Source organism: Ruditapes philippinarum, unplaced genomic scaffold, assembly GCF_026571515.1.
Source record: "Ruditapes philippinarum isolate M1 unplaced genomic scaffold, ASM2657151v2 ctg1781_1_1_1_1, whole genome shotgun sequence".
Classification (NCBI taxonomy): domain Eukaryota; kingdom Metazoa; phylum Mollusca; class Bivalvia; order Venerida; family Veneridae; genus Ruditapes; species Ruditapes philippinarum.
Genome location: NW_026851931.1, coordinates 58,987 through 72,793, shown reverse-complemented (window position 1 = coordinate 72,793; position 13,807 = coordinate 58,987). Strand labels below are relative to the sequence as shown.

Sequence of the window (13,807 nt, the reverse complement as noted above, 5' to 3'; positions counted from 1 at the left end):
ATTTATTAACAACATTTAAATAGTGCATTTATTTAAACAGATACTTTAATATTTTCCATTCTATTTCATCTAAGAATCAATTTTTTTTATAATGAAACCAACAAATATATCTATTTTTTATCCTTGACATAATCCAGTCACACAGAGTTAATACCTTATTACCTTGCCCCATGAATTTATCTAACTTTTCAACAGATTATAAAATCTTTAATGTGAAAACTTCACAGGTAGCCCCAATTTCCTCTCTATTATACATTTAAATGAAATCGTCACCTACAATCTGAGAAATAAATCACAAAATCCCATTAAAACACTTGAAAAAGTGTAAAAGGTTTAATAGTAAACTACTTTACCTTCTGTCCATCTTCAAACATATCTCTAAAGTGAAATTTTTTCACCCCTAAAATGTACACTTTCGGTACATGTACTAAAAGAACCCAAAGGTAAGCTTTTCAACAAAATAATTCATAGAGAAAAATGCCTATACATAAAATCAAACAATGACAACCCTCAGATGAAAAGTCTCAAAATAAGCTGACCCTTTATTGATGAATGCCTTTTTAGGTGAAAAAAAAAACCATACGGGTGATCTTTATTAAACTGTGTCAAAAGATTTTTTTGAAGGGGAAAAAAGAGAATTAATCTCCTTAAAACTTTGACATCAAATTAAACCCTTTCATAAAATAAACCGCAGATGAAATCTTATCTGGATTATAATCTTCAAATATAACAGAATAAAGTCTTTTTTTCTTATAAACATTATCATATTTGGTAATCATATAAGATGTTTATAATTCAATAGCAATAAAATTACAACTTATTAAAAATAAAATTACTTCAATTGTACTCTTTGCCATGGAAGACAACAACTGATTATCTTTGTTGACATCAAACTAGATTTCTTAAATAAAATGGGTATTTATTTACAGGTACATCTTTGCAAACCTGTGCTGAATCTACCCATGTGACTTAGTGCAAACTGCAGATCAAAATAAGTTGGCACTGTTCACTATTCAGTCAGTATCAAGCTCAAAATTTTCCATAAAAGTGATGAATGATTTTGTCCAGATTGAAAGATGGACAAGTCTATGTAATATGTTTAGAACCATAATCACGTGTTTTCATGTTCTTGAGTAAACATCAAATTCTATTTGTTTTGGGAGCTTAAATTTGAAAGATAAGTTTTATGAAACAAAGACTTTTATCCAATGATAATCTTTATAGACAGTATTTACTGTCCATAATCAGTCATTAAAACAAGACTGCAAGATGAACATAGTTGGACATAGATGGATCTGAGACCCCTTGTTAATTTGACAAAGCTAAAATGATACCCTACTAATATGAAGAATATAACAGTAATCTTGAACCTGTTTTCAGTTTCAATTTGGCTTTGACCCATTTGACATGCCACATCATCAAAGGGTAGAAACCCAAGGTAGGTATCACCACAAAAATATCAAAGGTTGGTCAATAAATAAAGTTGATATAAACAGGTGTGAAAGTGTGACAGAAGCGCTGAAAGGATGAAGGGCATATCAGCAACTTAGAATTGCCCTATGATATAAAATGCATAATGCACCATCAGAAGAAATCAGGTTCAGCATAACTTTATTATTCTATTTAAGAAACAGACCTGCTTATAATATTGAAGAATATGTCAGTATTTGAAATAAATAGAAATTAATCTCTATTTTTCTTCTTCTTTTATAACATGTTAACACATACATAATCAATAACTGAATTTCAACATAAAAAGCCATTGTTCTCCATGATTTATTTGCTTGTAATCTAAGCTTTTTCTGACTAGGTCCTAAATCAACATCACTAAAGTTTTCCCCCATCATACATTGGTAACAACAAAGCTGAACAACCACTCTCACATGCTGTTTCTCTTAAAATAGAAATCTAGTCAATTATAAACATGAAACAGTAGCCCAAAACTGTCACTTTTATCATACTAGACAAAAGAGTCGTAACTAAATTAGGCTTCTGAAGCTTGGTTATATCAACAAAAACAGTTGATACTCCCTTTTCCGTGATGCCAGTTATTGTAATAGTTGGGCGTGTGAAACTAAAGAATTATAGTCAACAAATTTCTATGCCAGAAACGTATTATACTCATTTTCAGAGTGTACGACAATCTTCAGACCCTCACTTTGTTGATACAAAAAACAAATGCCTTGCTTTTGATTACCTCAGAAAATAAGGGGTGAAAAGTATAAGCAACAACAGATACTAAACCTTCACATCAGCTTCTGTGATCTAGATAGTTTGCATATATGGAGATTCATTATCAAAGAGAATAATTTAAACCCATGTATCCATTTATATGTAAAGCTGTATCAATATGTAAATTAAATGTAACATTTATAATGGTGACTTTACGATGGAAAAAGCATTTTGCCAGAGGAATATAATTATGAAATATACAAATATCACTAACATAATACTAATGTTTTTTTTTAATATCAGATGTAAGTCAAGGTCATACATTTCAATCAAGCTCTTGTCCAAAAGTGAGTTGTGTCAAAGTATAAATGAAATATATTTCAAAAGTTACAGTGAAATTTTCTGAAAACTGATGGTCAAGGTCACTAAATTGGATCAAAGGTATATTTAATTATTTTAAAATAAATGTCATTGAGTCAAGATATCCAGAGGTATCTTGAATAATTATGTTAAAATATGAAGGTTCAAGCTAATAGAAACTTGCAGACAGGAAAAAAATCTATTTTTTCTATTGATTCCAGGTTTATTATATAAAACAATATATGCCAGAAAAAGACATATGAACAGAATGATGTAACTGACACTAAAATATATACTTTACATGTAAAACTGTCTGATGATGTGTACATGGCAGTAACTAGTGTGCTACAGTCATTTATTTTATCACAGTGTATGATTCATTAATGAAATTCTCCCACTTTATGATATTTCCCTGACAAAAATTTCATACACTATGTCATCTGCTGCAATTGGAAATATGCTGTCTCTTGCTACAAGCTAAATCTTGATACAGAAAATTCAACTCTGATTGCAAGCACCATTACCTGCAGCTAGTCGTCTGCTTCAAGTATTCAAAGTTAATCCATCTAGTTAAACCAGACATTTATTCTGCAAGCTTCTCAATGTTAATTGACCATTACAATTATAATAATATTGGAACCAGAAATGTGTCCATTAAGGACACAGATGCCCCAACAATCCACCGTTTCATCAGTCTATGGATGGACAGACTGTCACAGCCAGACATACAAGGGAAAATCTATATGCCGCCCCTCTAAGTAAGGTCTTTAAAAACCTGGGGTGTTTCAAAATTAATAAAAAACAAAGTCTATTACACAAAGTCAACAGAAAAGAAGTGAAAATTCTAGTGCAGTTTTTACTTTCACACTATCCTACGCTGTGATAAATGTTGTGGTTTTGTTGTAAGCTAAACAATTCAGATAATAAAAAGAGCAACATACAACTTTCTCTAAACCCAGAGTTTACTAGTTTGGTTTTTTTGTAATTTTAACATATATTCATTCATATCTTGGTGGATGGTTCCACCTAAGTTGCTTTCCTAGATAACTGACCAGTAATTAACAATTTTTCCGCAAGTGACAGAAAACTAATGCAACATGATTTCTAAATCAGCTGTGAGAAGCAAATGACCATTAGACTTATTATCTAACATCAATTCTTACATGAGAAATTTGCCTTGCCCTAAGGATCAAACCACCATGAAGCCTTGGATTACAAATTCGATGCTCTCCCTCTAGAGCTAGGTGGGCCAATCTTGGTCTCAGAGTCAAACCTCCCTATGTTTACCAGACATAAAGAGGAGCCAGGAAAATAAATGAAACATTGAATATCAGTAACAACCCCAAAATCATATGAATACCGAGCCTATATTATTGCATCTCCAATCTAGACGCCAATCATGAAAACATTGGAACTATGCACCCCTGTTATAAATCATCTAAACAATTTACATTGATGTTACAAACTTGGCAGTAAAAAATCATTATTGTTGAATGCTGTAAATTGACTGTGGCATAAAACTGTCTCTACAGAATTTGTAATATTACACAGCAATTATCATGTTATGTAGAAATGATGTTGCACCTGGACAAAAAGGCCAAGCATTGTAAAACATGTGTTTCATAAACTATTTCTTATAATGAACCATTAATACCACAACATCATTAACTTTCCTATTATATTTTTTTCATAGAGTTACCTCCTCCTGTCTACAGGTTGGGAAGTGTGCAAAGTTTCAAAGCCATATGTCAATGGACTTTGAAAATATTTGCAGTATTACAAAAACTTTAACTTAAGTGGTTACGCCGACTCCTACGCTCGGGTGACTACAATAGCTCTACTTCTTATCAAATAGTCGAGCTTAAAATGAAAATAAAGAGAATTTTAAATCATGAGCATGTATATATATAATGACAAAGTTAGATAATAAGATAACTAAACAAAAACAACATATAAAGGCTACTTCACATATCTACAGATAAAAGACCGCATTCCCTACATGTCACAGATGGCCTATACATATGCATGTACCTATTGTTATAGACTTTTACTGCAAGCATAACAATATGTGCCAAACTTTCTATATTTGAATTTATAACAAAATGTGCCAATTTCTTTCTTTCTATATTTAAATTTATATTTCGATCAGAATTGACTGTAATCTTCGTTTGTCTACCGTTGTCATAAATAAAGACATAACTCTTTTATCTTTGAGACTATTTCATTATTTATTCATTGTGATCACTTGGTTAAAGCATATTCTTCATTTACATTAGTACAATCAGTATGTCTAAGTAAGTCTGTCAATAACTCCCAAAGGGGGTGCTTGATTACTTGAATGACATGAATAATTACAAACCAGAATGTAATTCCATAAAATTCCATTAGATTAAAAGTACATGTACCAGGTATGCATTATTAATTTTTTCTTATAATACACAATATATATTATGCTCTTTTCTTAAAGAATTCTCTTATTTAAAAATGTTTAAATATTTGTGAAAGAAGTCAATTGCAATTTACTAAGTCTTTGCAGTCTAAATTTGCCATAGAATAAAATAATTAGTCAGTCATAAGAAATTATTAAACAGTCAGTCTATATAAATTAAATGAAATTTGAACTATATTTTATATATCCCTCTTTTACAATTAAGTAAAGCATAGCAATGTACAAGTAATTTATTAATTTTTTTTTGTTTGTTTCAATTCTGACAAGTAAAAATTATCAAAAACAAGAGCGATCAGTAATCACATGTGTCGCCTCATAATGGCCAATTTCATGATGGGACAAATTTTGTGACAGACAGACGGACAGTGCACAACTAGACTTGGTACTGATCATTCCTGTAAAGTTTGGATGAAATTGCACCAGTAGTTTATGAGGAGTAGTCCAGACAAGCTTTTGTGTATCTGGCAACACACAGAAAAAAACACCTTTTTGTCAAAGGGCCATAACTCGGCCAAAAATCATTCAACCGGAAAACCCGTGCAATATGCGCAAGGACTTGAGCTATAGATCAATCCTGTAAAGTTTCATTGAAATTGCATTAGTGGTATAAGAGAAGTAGTCCGGACAAACTTTAAAATTAAAAATTATTAAAGGGCCATAACTCTGACAAAAATCACTGAACCGGAAAATGCTGACAACATGCACAACTAGACTTGGTACTGATCATTCCTGTAAAGTTTGGATGAAATTGCACCAGTAGTTTATGAGCAGTAGTCCGGACAAGTTTTGTGACGGACGGACAGACAGACAGACGGACAGACAGACGACGGAGAAGTGATCCCTATATGTCGCCACTACTCCGTAGAGGCGACACAAAAATAAATAAATAAAAGTATTACCTTGAGCACAATATCTCACAGTTTCGGTTACAGCTTTTCCATAAAACACAGTTTCCTGACTCTGGTTCTTGTAAAAATCTCAGAAAATTTCCTCCTAAATCACTGACGAGGGAGGCAATCAAACAGTTTTTCATTAGCTTCAGGCACACTAATTCCAACTGAGGAGCCTTTTTATCTCTTGATCATTAACGCCCTGTCCTCTCCCTGTAATAAAATGACAGGCATTTAGTTATACACTGATCTATGCATTTCCAGTCACCACTGCTGCATGCTGGGATACAATAATTCTGCATTTTGCCAATAATGTGGAAAAGTATTTCCCTAAATGTAGCCATATATACAAGTTACAGATCTTTTATGTTCTATACAAGATGTTACCAATGTGGATGGTTGGTTATTCATAAATTGCTCGATTAAATGTGCAGAACATTTACATTGTAAAGGCATTTTTTTTTGCATCCCCTTAATATGCAAATTAATCTAAAAACTACATGTACTTAACTGACAAACTTTCAGAAGGCTAATTTTACAATTTTCATGAATTTATAATTCCTTAATAAGCCTACTAAATAATCTATTAAGGAAATTTTCCCCTTTTATAGAGATTCTTATGCGACAGACTACAAATAATTTTTTGAGATTTGTGTACCATTTGAAGAAGGTCTGGACCATTTACTTCTGTGCATAATAGCAAATCATTTGCTCACTCTGGTTTCCATGAGGGCCATCCAGTTATTAGAAAAGCAGAATAACACAAACAAAGTAGAATGTAACAATACCTTTCCGTGCTTTTATTTTAAAAAAAACCCCTAAGATTACAGTTTCAAGTAAGACCAGTTAAAGCTCCTCTGTTCCCTCATTGTTTGGCGGTGTTTTAAGTCACCCCATTATTGTTAGTCATAATATTATAACATTACCTTTCCGGCTTTATCAGAAAAGGAAGAAATCAGATTGCTGTTTATACAATATTTCAGGCATAAGCTAGGTACCTGAGTAGAACCACTTCCTTTCCATAGGCTAGCCAGAGAGCTTCATTACATGAAAGAATCCAAAGTACCTCTGGATATTTGAACCTACAGCAGTGAGGGGAAAGAAATTTAAGTCTTTGTGCAGTCTAACCTGGGTTGGCTGCTTAAATGGTATCAAAATCCAAATTCTGTTCCAAATTCAAAACTATACAAAATTCAGCAGGCTTGGGATTATGCAAAATCAAATCAATTTGTGGAAAGTGTTTAATATTGTAAGGTTGTAGTAGCAGAGTTTAAAGGGTGTAACTCGAGCCTATTCAAATTCTGATGAACCCAGACCATTTTGTAAAGAGCAGATGTTTGGCCAATTCAGTGTCAGTAATTATCAATCAATAACTTCAATAATATCTGATCCAATTATCATATCACTAGCAGAAATAGTCTGCTGAACTTTTAACATAATAATAATAATTGCTGGTGAAATTCACATTCTAAATGTTTGGAAATTGATATTTTTTTCCACAAAAAAAACACTCCCAAAACAACAACAACAAAAAAAACTGTTAGGATAAATTTGATACTGTTTTCAGTTTAATCACTCATAGCACAAAATGTACTTTTTGTAAAACAATGGCATTAATTCACAAATTAACTTAAAGTGGTTTGTTGTTTTTTTTTGTATTTTTCAAGTGCTACTTTTTCCTAATCTTTGATCTTGTATTTTAAAACCATTCATGTTTTTTTCTCCTCTCTATCTCGATTTAATGATCAATAACATAAAAACTGCATGATAATTGGTGTACATAACTGACTGCAATATATATTTCATATGATATCCCAGAGGCATTTGAGATATTATTTTACATTGTAGTATTTTATGTTGCAAATTTTTTTTTTAAAGCCAACATAAAATAGTATAACTAGTTCAATACTAATTACTATTTGCCATCATTATTACTGCCAATAAATTAGCATGAGCAGCACATTTAGGTTTTCATCCACCAGTTAAGCTTGCATTACACATAACAATTGCGACTTAAAATCTAACACATACAAAAAATTCTTTATAATAACATCAGTTTCTGTTGCATTATATAGTGGCTTACTGTGCAGGTTATTATAACTTAACTTTTTTACCTGAACGTTCTGAAGTTATGTATATAACGTTCTGAAGTTATGTATATTTAAAAATAAATATCTTACAATCTATCTTATACAGTTAGAAAGCATAATTATAACAAAACCTTACCTGTTTCAAAATAATTCTAATGTTCCACCTTATTTCAAAATATTGTAATGTTCCGGCTTTTAACTTCCATGATTTCTTTTTAACCACAACAAGGGTTCTCTGAATCTAGAAGAAAAAGAAAAAATCCTTCACAAATATTGTATAAAATCATACAAAGATAAAACATCATTATATATGTATGACAGGTTGAAAATTTTAATCTCTGTTGAACATACCTAGTAATGATTGATAAATGTGTTTAACAGGGGTGAGATATATCTCTATATCCAGCTAATAATCTAACAAATCACTAAGCCAAGATTCATGAGGCCATACCATTATACATCTATCAGCTGCAAAGTGTTAAAAATTCAACTAATTAAGCCTAGAATACCAAAATTATTATTATATGTACTGTCCATGAACTTTTTAGTTTTGAGTGACTTGGCCTAATTTTTGTTGATGGAATACAAATTTATTTTGACTGTTAGAAATGCTAAATATCTTAAATGGACTTATCTATAAATTCTTTCAATATGGACAATGCTATTCATCATATTAAGTGAAAATTTCAAAATATGTACTGAGTGAATAGTGAGCAGTGCAGACCATGATAGGATGACAGTCAGATGTCTGCCAGCTGATCTTGGTCTGCACTGGTCTGATACACGAGAATATTAAGATGCCGCCAGCAAGCTTAAAGTAAAAGTATAACAAATCACATCATCCCTGACTCTGTCAGTCTTGCATGCAGTCTATTTTTCTTGGGAGGAATATTGACATTACATCACAAAATGAGCCAAAAGTTTCCAGTCTGGCTGGTAGCTCTTTTTATGCATTTTGATATACATTTTGTACAAAATGTATCAAAACCTGCTGCTCTGAATGTACTATTCCAAATCTGATGTTAATAAATTACACAAATTCAGCAGGGTATCACATGGGTAAATCAAAGCACAGAAGGCGCTGAATTTGATTGTGTCTCGGAATGTCAGAAAGGTGAAGGTTGTGAGATTATAAACCAATTTGTTTTTGTATAGTGCCAGCAATGCTGTTTCCAGTGTTATAACTGTAGTAAATTGGCTTTAAGACTGATTGCAACATTGAAATTCAATTCAATATTTATTTAAAACAAAAACATAAGTTGTCTTAACTTGGATTTGAACTCCAGACCTCTCGCTTCCTAAGCGAGTGTATAAACCTCGCGGCCACAGGGAAGTTATAAGGTAACGGCCTGGGGAAAACCACATTATTCTAAATTAGAAATTGTAACCCTTATTAATTTTGATATATTTTGTTCACGGTAAACCTGTTGTTTAACACTGATGTAGGAATCATGGAGCTTTATATAACCATGTATATTGATAAAGAATAACACAATATAAGAAATCTTCGACCAATTGGTAACTATTTTTTCTTCCCCGAGAAAGCTTGAAAATTAATGCGCCTGTAATTTGACAATCTTTACACAGTGATCTCCCTTTAATTTTTCCACATTAGTGTATAAAGGGAAGTAAGTGCTTCGAGGAGTTTGGACTACTTTCGGTTTTTGCAAATAAGCACATCAGGGTCTGAAATCTCGCTCCCATTATTTGTTTGGTCTGACTACCCAAACAAATAAAAAACTGCTGTCAATGAAAATAAATTTATAGAAATATGATATATTTTTTAACAAGTACAGTGGAAACCATTTGAAAGTGTGTCATCATCATCATACAGGTGAAATGTCTGCTTGTTTTTAAGTCATCACTAATACAAAATACTTACAGGAAGTACATTTAAATTTTCTTGTTCTTATTTCTTACTGACCTCTGAAAATTAAATCTAAGGATCAAGTTAGCCAAGACAAAAGAGAGACAAGTATTTGAACAAGAGCTGTCGGTAGGACAGCAACGCTCGACTATTCTTAGTGCTTGATAGTAAAAAAAATCCTTGATACAGTTACCTCCTCCTGTTTACAGGTTGGGGTCATGATGGTTAACAAGTGTGCAAAGTTTCAAAGCCATATGTCAATGGACTTTGAAAATATTTGAACTATTACAAAAACTTTAACGTAAATTCTAAGTCAAAAAAGGGGCATAATTCTGTCAAAATGCTTGATAGAGTTACCTCCTCCTGTCTACAGGTTGGGGTCATGATGGTGAACAAGTGTGCAAAGTTTCAAAGCCATATGTCAATGGACTTTGAAAATATTTGAGGTATTACAAAAACTTTAACGTAAATTCTAAGTCGAAAAAGGGGCATAATTCTGTCAAAATGCTTGATAGAGTTACCTCCTCCTGTCTACAGGTTGGGGTCATGATGGTGAACAAGTGTGCAAAGTTTCAAAGCCATATGTCAATGGACTTTGAAAATATTTGAACTATTACAAAAACTTTAACATAAGTGGTTACGCCGACGCCGACGCTCGGGTGACTACAATAGCTCTACTTATTCTTATCAAATAGTCGAGCTAAAAAGTAGAGAAATAGTTCACAGGGCAGGGAGAAATGGGTTTAATATTTGTTCAATATCCCAAATTGTTAATCGATAATTAAATCCAATGTTGAATATCGATGATACATTAATACAGCAATATTCAATGACAGCCCTTGAAAAAAGAAAAGAAAAAAGATTATATTCCATTTCCAGAAATAGAAGCAGCTGATTAACTGGGAACAGTACAGCCTGGCCTAATATTCAACCCATTAGAATTGTTTGTAGAACAAAACCTGAATTAATCACGAGGTATGTTTACAATGCATGTTTGCAGGCATGTACCAGGTGTAAAACCACATGTATACATGCTCTACTGCCTATCATATACCACAATCACATCCATCTAAACTATCTGGACAGTTTAGCTATGATAAGAACTTCTATATGCTATCAATGCATTATACAGATTCAAAGAAGCCTGCACGAAATTGTCACAGGGTCAGAAAATTAAAGAGCAGCTGGATTGTGACTTGAACACATGTTACCTTCGGAATGTTTCGCAATCCTCCCAAGTGACATCAGCTACCTGACTGCTGAGTTCACACATGTTTCCTGCCCCGTACCTGCATAATTATTTTTAGAAACTGCAATGCCCCTCATTGTCCCACTTATGTTGAAGTAGACCTCGAAAAATATTTTTCATTTTCATTGACTGTTGGAGGGAAGGTGGTTTTTTCTTTTTCAGAAAATGGAGAGAAATAATTATATACTATTCAAAGAGGGCAACGGGGACAATTTTTGTATGGGGCCCGAAACTGGCCCTTGAAAAACAAAGGGAGAGACTATATCTAAATATATATTAGCTAAAACATTGCAGAACTTGAGTCCAATTAAACACCCAGGAAAAGAAATGAAATTGTTCAGTTTTGACAAAGACCATTTATATTAGAGATAAATATATTGAAAATTTCAAACCACATCAATCATACCCTCATTAACGTTTGTATCAAAATGCAAAAGTCATTATTTTCTATCCACGATCAATTTTTTGGTCTAGACTGAAGTTAAAATTGTTGTTCTGCATAGAAATTAAAATTACACCATCAATTTATGAGCAATACAAAGAACATGTCTATTTGTAGCATAAAGTTTAAACTTTAAAGGCACTTAAAGCCTTAGATATGAATATTTCTTTCTTTTTGTAGAAAAGGAAAATTGTTTCATAATGTTGTTATCATGATTTAGCATATAATGTATGATGCTTACCACTATAAGAAAATAGTGCTGAATGTATGATAATTTGTGATAAAGAAAGCAAGCAAAAGCAGTAAACAAAGAAGTATTTTGAATTCCAATACTAAAATTCCAAATATTTATTACTGCACTAATTGTCAAAATACAAAAGAAGCAGAAGATGGCTCATCTCTATGTATATGGCTTTATGATTTGGAAAATGTTTTGGAAACTGTAACAGGACATTAAAATGATTTTGCAAAATTATTTGCATTTTTGAGGCTTAATGGGTCTTTAAAATATTATACAAACAGCTATATTGTTAACATAACTTGTAAACAGCAGAAAAAGTTTTATGTCAGTTAACATGGTTAAAAGATCAGAAGTCTAAATTGAATCTTATTACAATAGTCATTTTGTCATTGCATAGTATTACAATATTAAATTAATAAATCTTCTTAAATTTTCTGTGAACTTTATTGAGGAAATTCTCATAGCTAAAATTCAATGGAAATATAAATGTTTTAGAAATAAAAAAATGCAAAAATCTTCAGAATGAAAATATAAATGAGTAAAAAGTTGAATTTTTTTGAAAAATTTTGACATGTAAAATCAGTGCAGCTTGACATCTGTATAGCATATTGGCTGCTTCTGTACATGAAACCCCTCAATTTACTCAAAATAATTAAATTAATAATAATGCCAAAGCTAGATTCTGAGATATTTTCTTTCTGGGTCAGAATCTCGCTAGATACTGCCTGGACACAAAATAGCACAATATCTCATTGCATAGCCCAACAAATTGTGCGCTTTAGGGCTTTTTTATATATGCCCTTCTCGACATCTATGAAATATAAGATTATAAAATCGGTCTGTCTTGCCGTCGAAATATTGAGACTACTCATTGCAAAGTACAATTAGTTGGAGCTGCCCTGGACAGTTTGAAATTAAAAGCAAGATGATTGAGTTCATTATAATAAAGTGTTGAACCTTTAACAATAACTGTAACTTACTAAGATATGATCTGACATGTACAATTCATTACTTTCCCATATAAATCACAACAGAACAATATTCTCTGATCCCCTTTCTTGCACAACAATCTCTGTTTTATTATAAGCTTGAAATAACTTACAGAAATTTTCAAATCCTCTCGTATAATGTCTGAAAAATAGCCATTGATAATGTACATACAACACAAAGTGTTACACAGATATCTGTCCAATTCACAGACCTTTACTCCCTAGACCAGCCCTATCTAAATCCTCTAATCTTTATGGCTACACACACACTATCTGCATTCCTTCATTACCATGCATAGACAAAACACTGGCTTTTTTATACATCAACATCTTTATTAATGTCCAGTCTTTGAAGCGAAACCAAGCTGAACTTCTATTGCATCTATCACTTTACTTGTTGATAAAGCCAGGGGAAACAAAAACAAGAGGGCCATGATGGCCCTGAGGTCGCTCACCTGTATAGAGCCCCCCCCCCCCCCCGGCCCAATTTTTACCCAAGGGCTTTTATTTGAACAGACTTGGTAGACACCCATAGGAAGTTGTTTCATGCAAAACATCTAAGTTCTAGCTCATTGGGTTTTTTAAAAGAAGATTTTTTAAGTTTTTACTATACACATATAGTTAAAAACAATGACACCCCTCGGGCAGGGCCAGTTTTGACCCCTGGGCTTTTATTTGAACAAACTTTGTAGATATTTACTTAAAGATGTTTCATGCTTAATATCTAAACTCTAGCTATTTGGGTTTTTTCAAAGAAGATTTTTAAGTTTTTGCTATACACATATAAGGAAAACCAATTTTGACCCCAGGGCTTTAATTTGAACAAACTTGGTAGACACTCACTAGAAGATGTTTCATGCTTAATATCTTAGCTCTAGCTCTTTGGGTTCTTTAAAACAAATTTTTTAAAGTTTTTACTATATGCATATAGGGAAAATCTATGACCCCCTGGGGCGGGGTCAATTTTGACCCCAGGGCTTTTATTTGAACAAACTTGGTAGACATTCACTAGAAGATGTTTCATGCCAAATATCTAAGCTCTAGCTCTTATGGTTCTT

General features: G+C 32.4%; 1 protein-coding gene across 1 annotated transcript in view; it reads right to left on the bottom strand.

Annotated features, from left to right (window-relative positions):
* LOC132742969 (uncharacterized) overlaps nt 1-13,807 on the bottom strand; it is a 51,675-nt gene that overhangs the window by 34,108 nt on the left and 3,760 nt on the right. Inside the window, exons 2-3 of the mRNA XM_060731476.1 lie at nt 8,098-8,202; nt 5,881-6,084 (exon numbers count right to left, since the gene is read on the bottom strand). The gene's annotated coding sequence lies outside the window, so the exon portion shown is untranslated. The remainder of the gene's footprint in view (nt 1-5,880; nt 6,085-8,097; nt 8,203-13,807) is intronic.